We start from the raw sequence: 21,066 nt of genomic DNA on the forward strand, positions 1-21,066 counted from the left end.
TCTGTCACCAGGCGCCAGGCTGGCATGCAGTGGCGCGATCTTGGCTCACTGCAACCTCTGCCTGCCGGGTTCAAGCAATTCTCCTGCCTCAGCCTCTTGAGTAGCTGGAACTACAGGTGCGAGCCACCATGCCCAGCTAATTTTTTGTATTTTTTAGTAGAGACGGGGTTTTACCATGTTGGCCTGGATGGTCTTGATCTCTTGACCTTGTGATCCACCCACAAGGTGGGTGCTGGGATTACAGGTGTGAGCCACCACGCCTGGCTGACAATTCTTTACAGAATTCTTCCAACTGTCTTCCCATTACCCCTAAAGGCAGTGACATGAGACAGTAACTCTGAGGGACAAAATGTAGAAGGATTATGCTGTTTGTTTTAAGATTGTCTCCATGCCTCTATCACCTTTCCCTTTAAAAAAAAAATAAGTCATCATCTATATAGCAACTAGTGTAATTTTCCAAAATTCAAATGTGACAGTGTCGTTTCTTTTTTTCTTTTTTTGATGGAGTCTTGCTCTGCTGCCCAAGCTGGAGTGCAGTGGCACGATCTCGGCTCACTGCAATCTCCGCCTCACAGGTTCAAGGGATTCTCCTGCCTCGGCCTCCAGACTAGCTGGGACTACAGGCGTGTGCCACCACGCCCGGCTAATTTTTTGTATTTTTAGTAGAGACGGGTTTCACCATGTTAGTCAGGATGGTCTCGATCTCATGACCTTGTGATCTACCTGCCTTGGCCTCCCAAAGTGCTGGGATAACAGGCATGAGCCCTGGAGCCCGGCCCAAAATTTTCTTTGCTTAAAATTCTTCACTAGCTCACAATCGCACACTGAAAAAAAATATAAAGTCCTTACCATTGAGGAGGCTATTTATGAAATGTCCCCTTCACACATACACTGTGTTCCAGCCATGTGAAACTACCTGCAGGCCCTCACATGTGCGAAGTCCTCTCTTGCCTTTGTATCATTACACATATATCCCCTCTCCTGAAAAATGTCCTTCCTCCTTTGTCACTCTAACAAACTCCTCACCATCCTTTGAAGGCAAATGATATCTTCTCTAGAGAGCACTCTCACCTTGAAGGGCAGTTAAGTACTTCTCTTCTGTGCTACCAGGATGCCTTAATCTTTGTAACTCTCTCTACCTCAACCCTGAATTTCCACCCTGGTAAAATATCTGTGACTCCCATAAAACTGCTAGCTTTGGAGGGCCAGGCCAATGCTCTCTATAGTTATGTATCTGCCACTACGAAAGAGAAGTGGAGAAAAAGGGGATGACAGGAGGAGAGCAAAGGGGAGGGGACAGGAGGGGAGGGGGCAAGTGAGAAGGAGAGGGGACAGGAGACGAGGGGAGGGAAGACACAAAGCAGTAGCAATGGTCCTAGAGTAAAAAAGACTCGGGCTTGAACTCTACTGTCACCACTTACTGATGTGTGGCCTTGGGCAAGCTACTTAATTTCTAATCCTTGTTTTTTCTTTGTCTGGGAATTTAAAATGGTACTTACTTTACTACTGTAAAGAAAAGAGAAAATACCAAAAAGCAAAATAATCAGTACATTGCAATAAAATGTCCATTATTGTTGTATTTAAAATAAATAAATACAAATTAAATACATGATTAACTAAATCATACACTTATGTACTATTAATAGCTTAATGCACAACTAATAAAACACTAACATGATTTAACGATAACACAGAAAATACATTACAGAACTCATCTCTAACTTTTTTTTTTTTTTTTGGAGACAGGATCTTACTCTGTTGCCCAGGTTGGAGTGCAGTGGTACAATCTCAGCTCACTGCTGCTTCCGTCTCCTGGGTTCAAGCTATTCTCCTGCCTCAACCTCTCAAGTAGTTGGGACTACAGGTGCATCCTACCATGCCCAGCTAATTTTTGTATTTTTAGTAGAGATGGGGTTTCACCAATGTTGGGCAGGCTGATCTCGAACTCCTGACCTCAAGCGATCCACCCACTTTGGTCTCCCAACATGTTAGGATTAAAGGTGTGAGCCACTGCGTTCAGCCATCTCTAAATCCTAATGTGCACTACAGCAAACACATGATAGAATTACTAATATTTGGTTAGTAACATCTGCAAAAATTCAGGACAGACTTTAAAAGACACCTCTGAATCTTGCATATTCCATTATTTTACAACTTTTCCCTCACAAACCCTTTTACAGAAGCTTCTAAGAGATACTATGTAGGAAAATTAAATGGACTACATTTCATCTCATTTTATTTTACAGACCACCTGATTATCAGCCAATATATGACTCAAGATGAATGGGAGAAAAAACTGAGGCCTGCTAATTCGCTCCTTAACCAAATGTTACTGCAAGAGAAAAAAAGGCAAACAAAAATCCTGTATACAAAATTCAATGAATAAACCAGATTCTTCATAAGTAAACAAGATTCTAACTTCATAAACATTATTCTTCATAAACAAGATTCTAAGTATGGTTCAAAAACACTTTTGGTTTTAATTTCTTTCTAGCATTCTTTTAAAAATTTCCCAGAGTACTCATAACTCACAACAAGCAATCTTCCTAAAGCCCAAGCAATAACAGCAACTGTTAATGCAACAGGTGAAAAAACTGTTGGCATCTCTTTCCTCCCCAACCCCCCAAAAGAGAGAGAAAAGCTTTATTTTCACATTTAGATGTTTTCACAGGAATGCTAAACGCAGCAAAACCGTTTGATAAGGATTCTTAAATGGTCTACATTTTTGTTCTATTTTTATGCATCTCTAAACGAACCTATTAATATAATTTGGTTCTTTTCTTATACATTTAACACATTGATCACCTTTTTTTGTAACAAGTGATCACATTGATCACCTCAGACGTTTTTAAGAAGGCTTTTGACACGTTGAAGATTTAACCCAGGTTAACACTCTAAAAGGAAATAAACACTATGCATCCGATTTAAAAGCATTTAAACAAGAATCGGGAGTAGGAAAGGCAAAGACGTGAATTCCCCATCACAGCACCATGCTCAACTCTCCGGAGACCACTGAAGGAAGAGGAAAAGTACGTTGAGGACTCTCAGAAATCGCATTCGCCCGAGACACCCGGCCTACGCTCGCGGGTCAGTCCGCGATCAGCCCCCGCGCTCTCGGACTCCAGCAGCCCTGACACCACTGCGCTCTAGAGCGCCGAGCAGGCCGAACACCCGGGACCGCGATCCAGCCACCAGCGCACCCACGAGGTACTCACGGAGAGGAGGACGCAGAACGGCCTGTCCCGCCCGAGCCGACACCCGGGGCAGTGCAAATTGACTGCCCGCGCCTAGCGGGGCGGGCGCGGAGTGGGGCAGTCGCACAGCCACTCAACCCACCAGCGACGCGGGCTCAGAGCAAGCCACGGCTCTGTGCCGCAGTGCAGACGGCGCACCGCCTACTGACGTCAGCGCTTGACTACGCCGCCGTTGCCTTGGCGACCGATGCACCCGCCCCCCGCGCCGCCAACGCCTCCGCCTGAGAGGAGGGGCTGTGCGACGCCTGCTCCTGGGCCCTCAGGCTTCTGGCCGGCCAGCGCTTCGGAGGCATTACCAGGCTCCTGCCACCAGACCACGCAAGCGGGAAGAGTCTCCTCTACTTGGAGCGGGAAGGGACCCGAAATTGTTCGGGTGCCACCACAGAGCGTGAGTCTAACCCGCTCTCGCCCCCGAAAATGCTCTTTCCTCCTCAGAATTGTAGCAAGCTCAGGGAAAAAAACTGGCTGGGTAAAGGCAACTGGGGAGGCTGTTGTGGAACCCGCCCAGAATAAGAAAATGAGTGAACGAGGCAAAGAAACAGACTTGTCACTCCCCACGCGATCGCGCCCACAAAAGAAACCATGGTTTTAAAGCGTGGAAAATGAAGAGTTGTACTACAGACAAAATCTTAACAAAAAATTACCCATGATTCCTTTAGAGTTGCCTCCCTATGTATGGGAAACAAAAGTTAAAACGCCATCCTTTTCTACACCTAATGCTCCCACCCACTTTTCTGATTTCTGCCACTGGCACCATCTTCAGCTCTGAGTCACCAGGGCTGGAAAAATAGTGGTTGGGTTACTCGTGGACTCGTGAATCCAGGCCAGTTCCTGTACTTACAGCCGCGCGCTGTAACCTGTTGCTTTATTTGTGCAGGGAGAGTTTATGAAGGCCAGCTTTTCCATTCTCACTGGCATCGCCACACCTTACAAACTATGTCATGTTCGTCCCTAAATCCTGTGAGGAAACTAATCCAGTGCTTACCAAACTGAGCTGTTCAACTTTCCACTCTAAACCTACTCTCCTAGATTTCTATTTTGCTTTAAGCTGCCACAATCCTCCCAGGGTTTTTTTAGTAAGAACTGTACAGTATCCTAAATGCATCTTCTACCAAAGCATATACATTCTCTTCTTTTAACTTCCTCAGATGGGCCCTTTACCGGTCCTCTAACTCCAGTTTTAACTCTTAAATTCCATTCTCCACACTATCAGAATGACCTGACTAAAAATGTAAATCGGATAATGCCACTCTCTTGTTGAAAATTCTTGAAAGACAATCTGTAAGAGAAAATCATTACTTTGCCTAGGATACAAAATGCTCCATCTCCCTAATTTCATCTCTCATTAGCTTCTTGTTCCAATTTTATGCAATATTGAATTATGTGTACCTTGCAGTTTTATTTATTTATTTTTGAGACGGAGCCTCACTCTGTCACCCAGGCTGGAATGTACTGGCGCGATCTCGGCTCACTGCAACCTCTGCCTCCTGGGTTCAAGCGATTCTCCGGCACAGCCTCCAGAATAGCTGGGACTACAGGCGTCGCCACCATGCCCAGCTAGTTTTTGTATTTTTAGTAGAGGCAGGGTTTCACCATGTTGGCCAGGATGGACCATGCAGTTTTATGCAACAGTGAATTATGTGTACCATGAAAAACAATCCATAGCCTTTCACACCGGGTCCTTGCACATATTGTCCTCTCTTCCTGAAAATTCCTTCTTTTACACTCCTGTATGTCACAGCCAAATGTTGCCCATCCTTTGAATCTTAAGCAGGTTGACTGACTTCTTCAAACACTCCTATTCCCTATTACACTTTGGACACTCTTCTATATTTTCAGTTTACATTGTATTTTTTCTATCCCCAGCATCTACCACAGTAGCTATGAAATAGTTGTCATTTCATGAACATTGGTTGGATGAATAGTAGTTAACATATATTGAGCTCCTTCTAAGAGCTATGCATTGTAGTGTTTTATGCACTTTTCATCTGTCCTCACAACTGCAATTAAGTACCCACTTTTCTAAAGAGAGGTTATAACTCTGGCTGCTCATTCTCAGTGGAGAGTTATTTTCAGAATACAATCCCCAGACTAGCTGATGTGTAACACTTATCATCTCTTGCTTTACAGAGATTTACAGAATTTACAGTAGCATGCAGAGGTGCAATGGGGTGGGAGAGATCAGGGAATATTTCGTAGCAGAAGTGACATTTAAGTAAAGACCAAAATAATGTGTGGAGTTGTCCAGGTTAGGAAGGGTTTCAGGTAGAAGCAGGTGGCATATAGTGTTCATCAAAAGAAAGTTTGGTATAACACAAGAACTGAAAAAAAAGAAAAAAGTTCAAGTTGGCTAACTAAAAGATAGAGAATGAGGCTAGGAGCTTTTGGAGGAAATAAAACAAGAGGATTAAACAAGCTATGAAGCGACCCAGAAAGTACTGTATTCAATGAAATACCATTGAAGAATTTTAACTATGGAGTGAAAATCTCAAATTTTAATTTCATAAGGATAACTATGGCTGCAGAGTGGAGATGTTATATTGGGGTTCAGGGGTGCCCTCAGCTCCCGAGAGGACGTTTCTCCAGGTTGTTGGTCTCCTGCCCTCTCAAGAATGAGAGAGGCAACCATGATGCAGTGTGCAGTAAATGCCAGACCCAAAAGTGTTTGTAGAAAGTGATTTATTTAGAGAGAGAGAGAGAGAGAGAGAGAGAGAGAAACCAGAGGAGAGAGAAAGAAACAGCTAACTCTCCCACTGAGAGAATCCAGGAAGATGGAATCAGGAGAGGAAAGCAGCTTCCACACTGAGTGGAAGGGAATAGAGAGAGATGGAATTTAGGAAGGGAAGACAGGCTTCCATGAGAGAGTGCAGAAGGGGACTCCAAAGGGGGAAATCCAGGAGAGAGAAAGGCAGCTTCCATGAAGGGAGTGTTCATGGAAGGGGACCCAAACATGGAGTCCGAAGGGCTATGGAAGAAGGGGACTTTTAACCTGGGAGGAACCCCCACCTTCTCTAAGACCCCTGCCGATGAAAGGAGTTCCTTAGAACTTCTGCTGGAGTGATTGACTTTTGATTTTTTCTGCGCCTGCTTTAAACATAAGCCGTTAAATCTCCCGGATGAAGATGGATGGGCGGGGGGAGAAAATACGGTGCTTGGAAATTCTTGCCCTGGAAACTATGCCCCCTTGTGGACGCAGAAAGAGAACATATTCCCTCAGAGACAGGAAAGAAGCTAATCTAGATCTGGGAATACCAGTTAAGATGCATTGCTGTAAGCCATGTAACAGACAAAGGTGGTATGGCCGAGGCTAAGAAAAGTCAGAATGGAGAGAAATGGACCAATTTGAGAAATTTTTAGGAGATAAAAATGTCAGGACTTAGTGATTGATTGGATGGAAGAGTGGATAAGAAAGAATAAAAAACGATGACCAGCTGTTTCCCCTTCCCCTTGCCAAGTAAAGAGGTAGCAAGCATGAAAAGGGAGTGAGGAAATAAATATGTTAGGTCTCATGGGAGCCAGGTTTCTCATTGACAGAGAAGGAAGTTACAAATTGGCAGAGGAGGAATTCCACAATGACCTTTGTGATGATGTTGGATTGGAATTGAATATGTCAGTGTGAACTCATAGTTTTCAATACATACGTAAACACATGTAGAAATATAGAGGAAAGTATGTCTGTATATGTGTATACGTATCTATCTTTATATTTCTCCTAGCTCTATCTGCTGAAAGAGTTTCAGAGTAATAGTATGCTAGAAGCGATGAGCACATGTGCCTAGATCTTGGTTTTCAAACACTATTATTCACTGACAGTAACTCGGGTCCCTTGGAGAAATGGTTAATTTTATAACAGCAGTCTGGAAAATCTTGTTGCATCAGAAATTAAGGAAGTTAATACAGAATGAAGAAACGTATAGAAAGGGCACAGAAGCCAGCTTGAAGGAGCCTCCATTGGCCACATCTGGGTCAGTCTGAGCACCAATATGATGTTAATGGATTATAGTCTGCTAAATAAAATAGGAATACTTGAGCCCATATTAAAATGAATAATTGATTTTTTTGAAAAATTGGGATAAAGAAAAAGCTCTTCTTTACATAAAAATGCCAACTAATGAATGTAGACAGTGTTATAAGTAGAAACATCATTATTTGGCAGTCATGATAGTAACTAACAGTTGATTTGGACAAGAATCATCAGTGTATGCTAAAACTAGAGGGTGACAGTATTAAGAGACTTATAATATTTATATAGTCTCAAAGTATCTCCCCAGCAAATACTTATTAATTACACAGAGGAAAAATTAGAAACTTGACAGTGTAGAAATCTGGCACTGGTGAGCAAAGTTACCAGCAGCAGTCATGAGACAAATCAGCATTGTGTGCCTCATGGTCAGAGGCATTTAGAACACACTTCTGTGACATTCCTGCAAAAAATGTGTAATCTGAATCTAAACATGAGGAAAAATCAGACAACCCCAAATTGAGGGACATTCTACAAAATCATAAACCTGTACTTTTCAAGGATCAAGGTCATGAAAAACAAAGGAAGACCTAAATAATTTTTTTTTAAAGTGAAAGAAATTAAGATACATGGCAATTATGTGGAATACATGATTCTGAATGGAATCCTTTTGCTATAAAGATATTATTAGGACAACTGACAAAATTTGAATGGGATCTCTGGATTAGACAGTAGTATTTTAACACTATTATTTTCCTGATTTTGATGAGTATAGTGACATAGGAGATATTTTTGTTTTTAGAAAATACATGTTGAAATATTAAAGATAATGAGGCTTTGTATCTGAAACTTTTTTAAGTGGTTCAGGAAAATATATATATATATATATATATATAAATACTATAAATAAACACAAATGTAAATAATATACATAGAGAAAATGATAAAGCAAATGTCAACAGTTAGGGAATTTGGGCAAAAGCAGAGGTTCTTTATACTATTCTTGCAATTTTTCTGTAAGCTTATAATTATTACAAAATTATAAAAAAATGTTTTAAAGGTGCTGAGGTTTCTGGCTCAGGTAACTGGGTGGAGAAGGGCTAATCATTTAACAACAGAAAGTCAGAAAGGGCAAGCATGGAGGAAAAGATGTTTAGTTTCAATGGGACGTATGCAGTGGGATGTCCAGCAGCCAGTTGAATATATACTAAACATATTAATGAACCCATTCAAACTGCATAAAGCAGATATATTGCCTTAGCTCTTATTACTCAAGAGTGCAAGATCAAGGGCACTCTGCTGTCCTAGGAGAGGCAAAAAATTAAGAGTGGTAGTATGGTAATAATTATAAAAATTGGCTGAGTATCCATGAAAAATTTATATATACGTATATATAAATTATATATATACACACACATATATATATAGAACCGTTTAGGAATAAAATAGATTTAGAGTATTTGACACATTTAATATGTATAGTGAATTTCTTGAATAATATAATACATAAATGTGACTGATACACAAAATATTTAAGCCCTGTACAGGACGTGCACTTACCAATCAGAACAGATATTGGCTTTACTGCTTGTATTAGTTTGCTGGGGCAGCCATAAGAGAGTACCACAGGCTGGGTGGCTTGAACAACAGAAATTTATTTTCTCACAATTCTGGCAGCTAGAAGTCTGAGATAAAGATGTCTGCAGGGTTGATTCTTCTAAGTCCTTTCTTGTTGGCTTGTAGATGGTTGTTTTCTCCCTGTGTCTTCACCTGGACTTCCCTCTGTACCTGCCATATCTTAATCTCTTCTTATAAGGACAGAGTCATATTGGATTAGGGCTCACCCTAATGACTTCCTTTTAACTTAATTCCCTCTTTAGAGACTCTGTTTTCAAATATAGGCACATTCTGAGGTAATTTAAAGTTAGAATTTCAACACATGCATGTGGAACTGAGGCATAACTGAGCCCGTAACATTACTAGGGAGGGTTCTGGAGCCATAACAGGTGGAATGAATGGGCCTTGTTTGGATTCTGATTTGCATAAACCAACTATAGAAAAACATGTTTTAGGCAACCAGATTTTCTTATGGGCTAAATATTTAAATGATATTAAGAAATTTTAATAATTTCATTAGGTAAAATAATGGTGCTGTGGTTATGTAGAGTATGACTTAATTGCACAGAATAGAATGATAAGGTGTCTGGGATTTGCTTTAAAATGTGCCAAATTTTTTTAAAAGGTAAGGAGAAATGATATTGAGTATCTAAATTTTGATGGTTGCTGAAGCTGACTAATAGGTACCTAGTATGTTGTTATAGTTTTTCCTTTGTATGTTTGGAAATTTTTATAATAAGCAGGAAAAATAAAAGTTGGAATATACATATTACAGACAATTTGAAATACACAGAATCATGAAAAAAAGGAAAAAATATTCAATAACACTACCCAAGAGAATCTCAATGAACTTTTTTGGCAAATTTCTTTTTAGTCTGTTTTCCGTGTGTATTTTAATTTTGGTCACATTGTGTGTAAAATGTTTATTTCTGCTTACTTGAATGAACATTATGTTGTAATTTCATTTCCAAGCTGTTACGGTAGTGCCCCTTTAATTATGGTTTTGCTTTCTCAAGTTTCAGTCAACAAGCTTGGTTCGAAAATTTTAGAGAGAAAACGAGAGATTACATTCACATAATAACTATTATTATATTGTTATAAATGCTTTATATTGTTATTAGTTATTGCTGTTAATCTCTTACTGTGCCTAATTTATAGGTTAAACTTGATGAGAGGTGTGAAAGTTGATTATATAAATTGGGTCATTCTTGTCATACCCAACTAAATCAGAGTGAAGGGGCAGGGGAAAAAAGCATTTAGGGCATATAGCATCTGCTCCAAGAATTAAATTTTCCACAAGCCCAGCTACTGAAACTGCCTGTTGTAATCTGAAATCAGTTTTATCTGATAGCTACTGAAATAACCTGTTATGACACTAAGACTAGTTTTACCCACTGCCATCATTCACCAATCAGAGCTTCCCCACAACTTGACTAGTGCCAATGAACTTTCTTTCAAAAACAATGGGTAACATTTTTCCTTTTAAAAAAACCTCAACCTTCTGTTTGTTTTTCAGACATACTAAAGACCACCCATTCTGTGTATATGCCTTGAATTGCAATTCCCGTTTCCCAAATAAAATGTTTGAAATTTTGAGATTTGACTCTGTATGACTTTGAGAAAGGCATATAAGTATACCTGCAGTTTCAGACATTCACTGGGGATCTTGGAACATATCCCCTGCAGATAAGAGGGAGATGCTATATATAACACCACTTAATCTTCCTTGAAAATTATAACTTTGTTAGCAATGTTCGTATGTGCATGTGGAAAAATTTCAAACAATCATTCAGATATTTATAATGTGGTAACTGAAAGTCAGCCATGTTTTTAATCATTGATCAGTCTTTTACACATTCTTTCATACTTCCATTTATGCATATACTAAATATACTAAATTATAAAGATAACTTCCTAGTATAGATTTTGTCCTGTCACCTTGTTTTTGTCCTTAATCATGTATTATTATTCTAAAAGGCTTTTTATGTCAGTAACATATATCTATCCCATTCATTTTAATGGCTTTATACTATATCACTTCCAATCCAAAGTTTTTTTCAGCAGTCATAGTAAAAATGTCAAAAGGCGATATGGTGGATTTTTAAAAATAAGATAATTTTCTTATAAGTCTCTCATATTATTATTTATTCCTTAGCATTTTATAGGTTTTCAGTGCTGGTTTGAATGCATTCACTTCTCATTACATTTTCTAACTGGTGATTACACATCTTCCTGCTTCTCTGCCTTCTAGAGTTCCTTCGCTAGTTTAGGTTTATCTCCTTGACCTCTTGATTTGGAATGTCCGAGAGGTATGTTCCTGGACTTCTCTATCTACATGTACTCACTCAGATTTCTTACAGTTTTACAGTCCCACTGTCATGTAAACTACTCCCAAATATATCCCTTCTGCCCCTTCTTCCTCAAACTTCAGACTCATAAATCTAACTGCATATTACATGTCTCCACTTAGATGTCCAACATATTCTCAAACATAACTTTTCTAACACTGAACTGCTCATCTGCCTCCTCAGACAAACCACACTTTCTTCATCTCAAGTAATGGCAACTCAATTTTTCCAGTTACTCAAGCCCAACACCAGATGCCTTGGATTAACTATTAAATCAAGTTTAGCCTAAAGTTGCCTCCTTATGTATTTTAAATTCAGCCTAAATGTTTCTCTGTACATCTTAAACTATTAACAAGTAGAAGTGTAACCAGATGTAGCCTACACTTGTGCCAAACACCAAGTTTGGGCCAATCAGATGTAGCCAACTATCCAAACCATGTTCAAATAAGGCAAACACAAAGCTATAACCAATCCAGCAGGTTCTGAACTCCACTTCCATTTTCTGTACCTCACTTTCCTTTTTCTGTCCATAAATCTTCTATGTAGCTGCACCAGAGTCTCCAAGCCTACTCTGGCTGAGAAGGCTGCCTGATTTGCAAATTATTCATTGCTCAATTAAACTCCTTTAAATTTAATTTGGATAATATTTTAATTTAATCATAATCTTTGACCTTTCTCCTTTTTCAGTTTAATTTATTTTGCAGATGACGAACCAAACTGCAACTCATTAAGGCACTTGATCTTTCTAATTAGGTATATTATCAAGGCAAATTTTTAACTCTTGGTACAATAATTTTTTTTATTTCTCTTTTTATACTTTAAGTTCTGGGATACATGTGCAGAACGTGCAGGTTTGTTACATAGGTATACATGTGCCATGGTGGTTTGCTACACTCATCAACCTGTCATCTACATTAGGTATTTCTCCTAATGCTATCCCTCCCCTAGTCCCCCAGTCTCAGACAAGCCCAGGGGTGTGATGTTCCTCTCCCTGTGTCCATTTGTTCTCATTGTTCAACTCCTACTTATGAGTGAGAACATGTGGTGTTTGGTTTTCTGTTCTTGTGTTAGTTTACTGAGAATGGTGGTTTCCAATTTCATCCATGTCCTTGCAAAGGATACAAACTCATTCTTTTTTATGGCTGCATAGTATTCCATATTGTATATGTGCCACATTTTCTTTATCCAGTCTATCATTAATGGGCATTTGGGTTGGTTCCAAGTCTTTGCTAGTATGAACAGTGCCACAAGGAACATACGTGTGTGTCTTTATAGTAGAATGATTTATAATCCTTTGGGTATATACCCAGTAATGGGATTGCTGGGTCAAATGGTATTTCTGGTTCTAGATCCTTGAGGAATTGCCACATTGTCTTCCACAATGGTTGAACTAATTTACACTCCTAACAACAATATAAGGGTGTTCCTATTTCTCCACATCCTCTCCAGCATCCATTGTTTCCTGACTTTTTAATGATCACCATTCTAACTGGTGTGAGATGATATCTCATTGTGGTTTTAATTTGCATTTCCCTAATGACCATTGATAAGTATCTTTTTTTTCATATGTTTGTTGGCCACTGAAATGTCTTCTTTTAAGAAATGTCTGTTCATATCCTTTGCCCACTTTTTGATGTGGTTGTTTGTTTTCTTGTAAATTTGTTTAAGTTCTTTGTAGATTCTGGATATTAGACCTTTGTCAGATAGATTGCAAAAATTTTCTCCTATTCTGTAGGTTGCCTGTTCACTCTGATGATTGTTTTGCTGTGCAGGAGCTCTTTAGTTTAATTAGAGCTCATTTGTCAATATTTGCTTTTGTTGCCATTGCTTTTGGTGTTTTAGTCATGAAGTCTTTGCCCATGCCTATGTTCTGAATGGTATTGCCTAGGTTTTCTTCTAGGGTTTTTATGGTTTTAGGTCTTATGTTTAAGTCTTTAATTGATCTTGAATTAATTTTTGTTTGATGTGTAAGGAAGGGGTCCAGTTTCAGTTTTCTGCATATGGCTAGCCAGTTTTCCCAATACCGTTTATTAAATAAGGTATCCTTTCCCCATTGCTTGTTTTTGTCAGGTTTGTCAAAGATCAGATGGTTGTAGATTTGTGACATAATTTCTGAGGCCTCTCTTCTGTTCCATTGGTCTATACACCTGTTTTGATACCAGTACCATGCTGTTTTGGTTATTGTAGCCTTGTAGTATAGTTTGAAGTCAGGTACCATGATACCTCCAGCTTTGTTCCTTTTGCTTAGGATTGTCTTGGCATTATGGGCTCTTTTTTGGTTCGATAGGAAATTTGAAGTAGTTTTTTCTAATTCTGTGAAGAAAGTCAATAGTAGCTTGATGGGGATAATATTGAATCTATAAATTACGTTGGACATTATGGCCATTTTCATGATATTGATTTTTCTTATTCATGAGCATGTAATGTTTTTCCATTTGTTTGTGTCCTCTCTTATTTCCTTGAGCAGTGGCTTGTAGTTCTCCTTGAAGAGGTTCTTCACATCTCTTGTAATTTGTATTCGTAGGTATTTTATTCTCTTCGTAGCAATTGTGAATGGGCGTTTACTCATTATTTGGTTTTCTGTTTGTCTATTATTGGTGTATAGGAATGCTTGTGATTTTTGCACATTGATTTTGTATCCCAAGACTTTGCTGAAGTTGCTTATTAGCTTAAGGAGATTTGGGGCTGAGACGATGGGGTTTTCTAAATACAGAATCATGTCATCTGCAACCAGAGACAATTTGACTTCCCCTCTTCTTATTTGAATACGCTTTATTTCTTTCTCTTGCCTGACTGCCCTGGCCAGAACTTTCAATAGTATGTTGAATAAGAGTGGTAAGAGAGGGCATCCTTGTCTTATGCCGGTTTTCAAAGGGAATGCTTCCACCCATTGAGTATGATATTGGTTGCGGGTTTTCATAAATAGCTCTTATTATTTTGAGATATGTTCCATCAATACTTAGTATATTGAGAGTTTTTAACATGAAGGGGTGTTGAATTTTATCAAAGGCCATTTCTGCATCTATTTAGATAATCATGTGGTTTTAGTCATTGGTTCTGTTTATGTGATGGATTATGTTTATTGATTTGCGTATGTTTAACCAGCCTTGCATCCCAGGAATGAAGCCAACTTCATCATGGTGGATAAGCTTTTAGATGTGCTGCTGGATTCGGTTTGTCAGCATTTTATTGAGGATTTTTGCATTGATGCCTATCAGGGATATTGGCCTGAAATTTTCTTTTTTTGTTGTGACTCTGCCACGTTTTAGTATCAGGATGATGCTGGCCTTATAAAATGATATAGGGAGAAGTCCCTCTTTTTCTATTGTTTGAAATAGTTTCAGAAGGAATGGTATGGGCTCCACTTTGTACCTCTGGTAGAATTCTGCTGTGAATCCATCTGGTCCTGGGCTTTTTTGGTTGGTAGGCTATTAATTACTACCCCAATTTCAGAACTTGTTATTGGTTTATTCAGGGATTCGACTTCTTCCTGGTTTAGTCTTGGGAGGGTGTATGTTTCCAGGAATTTATCCATTTCTTCTAGTTTTTCTAGTTTATTTGCATAGAGGTGTTTATAATATTCTCTGACAGTAGTTTGCATTTCTTTGGGATCACTGGTAAAATCCCCTTTATCATTTTTTATTGTGTCTATTTGATTCTTCTGTCTTTTATTATTTATTAGCCTGGCTAGCAGTCTATCTATTTTGTTAATCTTTACAAAAAAACAGCTCCCGGATTTATTGATTTTTTGAGGGATCTTTTGTGTCTCTATCTCCTTCAGTTCTTCTCTAATCTTAGTTATTTCTTGTCTTCTGGTAGCTTTTGAATTTGTTTGCTCTTGCTTCTCTAGTTCTTTTAATTGTGATGTTAGGGTGTCGATTCTAGATCTTTCCTGCTTTCTCCTTTGGGCATTTAGTGCTATAGTTTTCCCTCTAAACACTGCTTTAGCTGTGTCTCAGAGATTCTGGTACATTGTGTCTTTGTTCTCATTGACTTCAAAGAACTTATTTATTTCCGCCTCAATGTAATTGTGTGGTTTTGAGTGAGTTTCTTACTCCTGGGTTCTAATTTGATTGCACGTTGATCTGAGAGACTGTTTGTTATGATTTCTGTTCTTTTACAGTTGCTGAGCAGTGTATTATTTCCAATTATGTGGTCAGTTTTAGAATAAGTGCAATGTGGTGCTGAGAAGAATGTATATTCTGTTGATTTAGGGTAGAGAGTTCTATAGATGTCTATTAGGTCTGCTCGGTCCAGAACTGAGTTCAAGTCCTGAATATCCTTGTTAATTTTCTGTCTCATTGATCTAATATTGACAGTGGGGTATCAAAGTCTCCTACTGTTTTTGTATGGGAGTCTGTGTTTCTTTGTAGATCTCTGAGTACTGCCTTTATGAATCTGGGTGCTCCTATATTGGGTGCATATATATTTAGGATAGTTAGCTCTTCTTGTTGCATTGATCCCTTTACCATTATGCAATGCCCTTCTTTGTCTTTTTTGATCTTTGTTGGTTTAAAGTCTGTTTTATCACAGACTAGGATTGTAACCCCTACTTTTTTTTTTTCTTTCCATTTGCTTGGTAAATATTCATTTATCCCTTTATTTTGAGCTTATGTTTGTCTTTGCATGTGAGATGGGCCTCTTGGATACAGCTCACCGATGGGTCTTGATTCTATACACTTTGCCAGTCTGTGTCTTTTAATTGGGGGGATTTAGCCTGTTTACATTTAAGGTTAATATTTTTATGTATGAATTTGATCCGGTCATGATGCTAGCTGGTTATTTTGCTCATTAGTTTATGCAGTTTCTTCATTGTGTTGATGGTCTTTACAATTTGGTATGTTGTTGCAGTGGCTAGTACCGGTTGTTCCTTTCTGTGTTTAGTGCTTTCTTAAGGAGTTCTTGTAAGGCAGGCCTGGTGGTGGCAAAATCTCTCAGCATTTGCTTGTCTGTAAAGGATTTTATTTCTCCTTTGCATGTGAAGCTTAGTTTGGCTGGATATGAAATTCTGGGTTGAAAATTCTTTTCAAGAATGTTGAATATTGGCCCCCACTCTCTTCTGGCTTGTAGGGTTTCTTCAGAGAGATCCGCTGTTAGTCTGATGGGTTTCCCTTTGTGGGTAACCCAACCTTTCTCTCTGGCTGGCCTTAACATTTTTCCTTCATTTTAACTTTGGTGAATCTGACAATTATGTATCTTGGGGTTGCTCTTCTTGAGGAGTATCTTTGTGGTGTTCTCTGTATTTCCTGAATTTGAATCTTGGCTTGTCTTTCTAGGTTGTTTCAGAGCTTGCTAGGTTGAATTTTGTCTTGTCTTGCTAGGAGAACCCATGAGTTCTCTGGATAATATCATGAAGAACGTTTTCCAACTTGGTTCCATTCTTCCCGTCACTTTCAAGTACACCAATCAAATGTAGGTTTGGTCTTTTCACATAGTCCCATATTTCCTGGAGACTTTGTTCATTCCTTTTTATTCTTTTTACTCTAGTCTTGTCTTCACACTTTATTTCATTGAGTTGATCTTCAATCTCTGATATCCTTTCTTCCACTTGATCAATTTGGCTATTGATACTTGTATATGATTCATGAAGTTCTCATGCTGTGTTTTTCCACTCCATCAGGCCATTCATGGTCTTCTCTATACTGGTTATTTTAGTTAGCAATTCCTGTAACCTTTTTTCAAGGTTCTTAGCTTCCTTGCATTGGGTTAGAATATGCTCCTTTTAGCTTGGAGAAGTTTGTTATTACCCACCTTCTGAAGCCTACTTCTGTCAATTCATCAAACTCATTCTCCATCCAGTTTTGTTCCCTTGCTGGCAAGGAGTTGTGATCCTTTGGAGGAGAAGAGGCAGTCTGGTTTTGGGAATTTTCAGTCCTTTTGCAATGGTTTTTCCTCATCTTCATGGATTTATCTACCTTGGGTCTTTGATGTTGGTGACCTCTGGATGGGGTTTCTGTGTGGACGTCCTTTTTGTTGATGTTGATGCTATTCCTTTCTGTTTGTTAGTTTTCCTTCTAAGAGTCAGACCTCTCTGCTGCAGGTCTGCTGTAGTTTGCTGGAGGTCCACTTCAGACCCTGTTTGCTTGGGTGTCACCAGTAGAAGCTGCAGAACAGCAAAAATTGCTGTCTGTTCCTTCCTCTGGAAGCTTTGTTCCAAAGGGACATGCACCAGATGCCAGCCAGAGATTTCCTGTATGACGTGTCCTGCTGAAAGATGTCTCCGAGTCAGGAGGCATGGGTGTTAAGGACCCACTTGAGGAAGCAGTCTGTCCCTTAGCAGAGGTTGAGTGCTGTGTTGGGAGATCCACTGCTTTCTTCAGAGCCAGCAAGCAGGAGCATTTAAGTCTGCTGAAGCTATGCCCACCCCTGCCTCTTCCCCCAGGTGCTTGGTCCCAGGGAGATGGGACTTTTATCTATAAGCCCCTGACTGTGGCTGCTGTCTTTCTTTCAGAGAGGCCTTGCACAGAGAGTAGGAATCTAAAGAGGCCGCCTGGCTACAGGGGCTTTGCAGAGCCGCAGTGCGCTCTGCCCAGTTTGAACTTCCTGATAGCTTTGTTTACACGATGAGGGGAAAACTGCCTACTCAAGCCTCAGTAATGGCAGACACCCCTTCCCCCACCAAGCTTGAGCACCCAAGGTTGACTTCAGAGTGCTATGCTGGCAGTGAGAATTGGAAGCCAGTGGATCTTAGTTTGCTGGGCCCCATGGGTGTAGGATCTTCTGAGCTGGACCACTTGGCTCCCTGCCTTCAGCCCCCTTTCCAGGGGAATGAACGGTTCTATCTCGCTGGTGTTCCAGGTGCCACTGTGGTATGAAAGAATACTTCTGCAGCTAGCCCAGTGTCTGCCCAAACAGCTGCCCAGTTTTGTGTTTGAAACCCAGGGCCCTGGTGGTGTAGGCATCTGAGGAAATCTCCTGATCTGTGGGTTGTGAAGACCATGGGAAAAACATAGTATCTGGGCTGGAGTGTACTGTTCCTCATGGCACAGTCCCTCATGGCTTCCCTTGGCTAGGAGAGGGAGTTCCCTGACCCCTTGCACTTCCTGGGTGAGGTGATGTTCTACCCTGCTTCAGCTCACCCTTCATGGGCTACACCGACTGTCTAACCAGTTCCAGTGAGATGAGCCAGGTACCTCAGTTGGAAATGCATAAATCACTCACCTTCTGCATTGATCTTGCTGGGAGCTGCAAACCAGAGCTGTTCCTATTCGGCCAGCTTGCCAGCTACCTGATAGTACAATATCCTGACTTTTCTCCTTTTTTTGTATATCTAACCTACCAGATTAGTATAGGTTTGAACCCAAATTCCATGAAAGAGAGGCCATGTTCATAATTTTGAGGGAAGATTTATTTTTCGATACCTGAAGTTTAGTCCCTACAAACAAACTTCTTTGTTTCTCTTTCCTGGTTATCTTTTAACAGTTCCCCTTTTATGCAAACATCTTAGTTCTCACACTGAGCAAGGCCTTGTATCCTGTGTTTTGGGAGGCCATTGCATTCTAGGACTATATTCCTGGCATCAGCAAATGCCCCTTTAGTAAAAATGCCCTTCGCCCCTAGTTCTCTCTTCTCTTTGGGACCCTGAGGAATTCAGTGATGCAATTTAGTCAGCATTTCTAGCTGGTATTCAGATTTTTTTTTTCCAGAGTATCTTTGTGACATATCGGGAAAAGAGGAATTCCTTTTCTCTCAACTGTTAATACATATTGAAAGGAATTTTATGAGTAATAGTAATTGCTTTGTAATAGTGATTGTTACTCAAATTTAGCAGATGACATACTGAAGTAATTAAACCTTCCTTATATCCTTTCTGTGGGTGACATGCCAAGAAAACTCGATGAACCTGTGTGCAGGGGTTAGGTAGAATCCACTGAACTTTCCATAGTTTATAAAGTTGTCTGTAGATTTGTTGTCTATGTATAAATATCATTTTATTAGGAAAATGTTTTGGTTTAGGTCTCAGAAGGGCCCATGAAAAACAGGAACTGCTATAGAGACTAAGGGGAAGACCTTATTTCAATAGTAATAATTTAAAAGTCCTTTTTAGCATATGATTAATCCAGTTGTCTAAAGCAATGAGCACTAGATGGCAGCATATCAATGTGTATTGTTACCTGTGCCTGAAAGACCTAATTTTAGGGGTAAGGTCTTATTGCTGTTTTACCATGCACCAGTCTGCTATCCTGAACTATTTAATTTACTGTTTAATCTATTGGTTTGAACTTATAACAGTTGATGAGACACATTTGTCACCAGGTTTGAAAATAGTTTCTAGATTAATAAATATACCATAGAATGGTGCTGGTACCACCAGACTGTCTAGCAAAATATACAAGAATTCAGAGCCCTTTTCTGTCATTAAAGGCCGCCTTCCAGATAGCTCTTCTTTCATCTATGATAAGAGGTCTTCTGGTTAGACAAAAAGTACATTTTGGACACTCATTCCTGTCTTGAGTTTCAAACCTTTTGTGGCTGCTAATGTTTAACTTTTCATCTTACTATTCAAATGGCATCTCTTTACTAGACTGGAAACCAGCTTTATATCTTTTACTAAGTGTGAAAATAGGGGCCTTCCAAACCATTTTGTGGGTAGTTACTAAGCCTTCTTCTCTAAAGGACTCAAGTCAGACATCTCTGTCACAGATGAGAAGGGAATTTCCTTCTTACCACATTTGAGATGAACCTTTTATTATATAATTAGTATTTAAAATGTAAAAAAGAAAAAATGACATAATTGTAATATATAATTTAACTGAATGGCCCCATTTTTCTCTTGTTAACTGAGGTCATTTATAATTTTAATTTCTTTTAAACTGTTTAGAATAAATGATTAAAGTACATGTTAATTAAATAGGAGGGGGCTGGGCACAATGGCTGATGCCTATAATCCCAGCACTTTGGGAGGCTGTGGCGGGTAGATCACTTGAGGCCAGGAATTAGAGACCAGCCTGGCCAGCATGGTGAAACCCCATCTCTACTAAAATACAAAAAGTTAGCCGGGTGTGGTGGTGTGCATCTGTAATCCCAGCTACTTGGGAGGCTGAGGTGGAAGGATCCCTTGAACCTAGGAGGCAGAGGTTGCAGTGAGGTGAGACTGTGCCACTGCACTCTAGCCTGGGTAGTGGAGCAAGACTCTATCTCAGAATAAAACAGTAATAATAATAATACATAAAAATAAATACAGGAGGACTTACAAGGGAAAATGCCAAATTCCTGATTCACCTATTCCTTGCCACAGTCCTATTCCTGAGACCAAATTGTCTTAAATACCTTCTGTTTTTGTTTCTTCTGGTAATTACCCATCTCTTATCACTATTTCTTGATTCATCAGTTTTAAATATTGTCTTAATCTGTTGTGGAGAGAGATGGACAATGATTTAATTCATTTGTATTGCCTTACACCATCCCCATCCATCTCTTCCCAATAAAGTCTTATAAAGAGGCAGTGCAGATAGATAAGAGTACAGACTCCAGAATTCTACTTGCACCGTTTACCAGCTGTGTATCATCCTAGGCAAGTTACTCAAGCTCTCTGAGTCTCTTTTTTTCCCATGTTTGTAAAATGGGGATAATAATAGTCAATTTCTTGGAGGATTATTGTGAAGATAAATGTGTCAATAAATTTAAGGAACTAAACAAGTGTTACTATATTTAATTTCTCTTTGCATATTTAAATAATATGCTTACCCCTTTGTTTTTGATCCACTGTATATATTATCTGATACTTCCCTTTTTAAGAAAATATTGGCAACCTTATTCTTTCCTTTACTCTCCCCCTCTTCTGCATCTTAATCTCAACTTTCATATTTTCCATCTCTAACTGCTTTTTTAGTCTCTGGGAGACTTTTTAAACTTAATCTTCTAACCATATATTGTAAATTTTACT

General features: G+C 39.4%; 1 protein-coding gene across 10 annotated transcripts in view; it reads right to left on the reverse strand.

Moving 5' to 3' along the window:
* AHI1 (Abelson helper integration site 1) overlaps positions 1-20,592 on the reverse strand; it is a 232,790-nt gene extending 212,198 nt beyond the window's left edge. For 9 of the 10 annotated variants that reach the window (XM_037734766.1, XM_037734769.1, XM_037734768.1 and 6 more), the window contains exon 1: positions 3,216-3,398. The gene's annotated coding sequence lies outside the window, so the exon portion shown is untranslated. Of the gene's footprint in view, positions 1-3,215; positions 3,399-20,580 lie in introns of those variants that run through there. The other variant, XM_037734767.1, reaches the window with a different exon arrangement.
* Between the last annotated feature and the right edge of the window lie 474 nt (positions 20,593-21,066).

Source organism: Cebus imitator, unplaced genomic scaffold, assembly GCF_001604975.1.
Source record: "Cebus imitator isolate Cc_AM_T3 unplaced genomic scaffold, Cebus_imitator-1.0 Scaffold659, whole genome shotgun sequence".
Taxonomy (NCBI): domain Eukaryota; kingdom Metazoa; phylum Chordata; class Mammalia; order Primates; family Cebidae; genus Cebus; species Cebus imitator.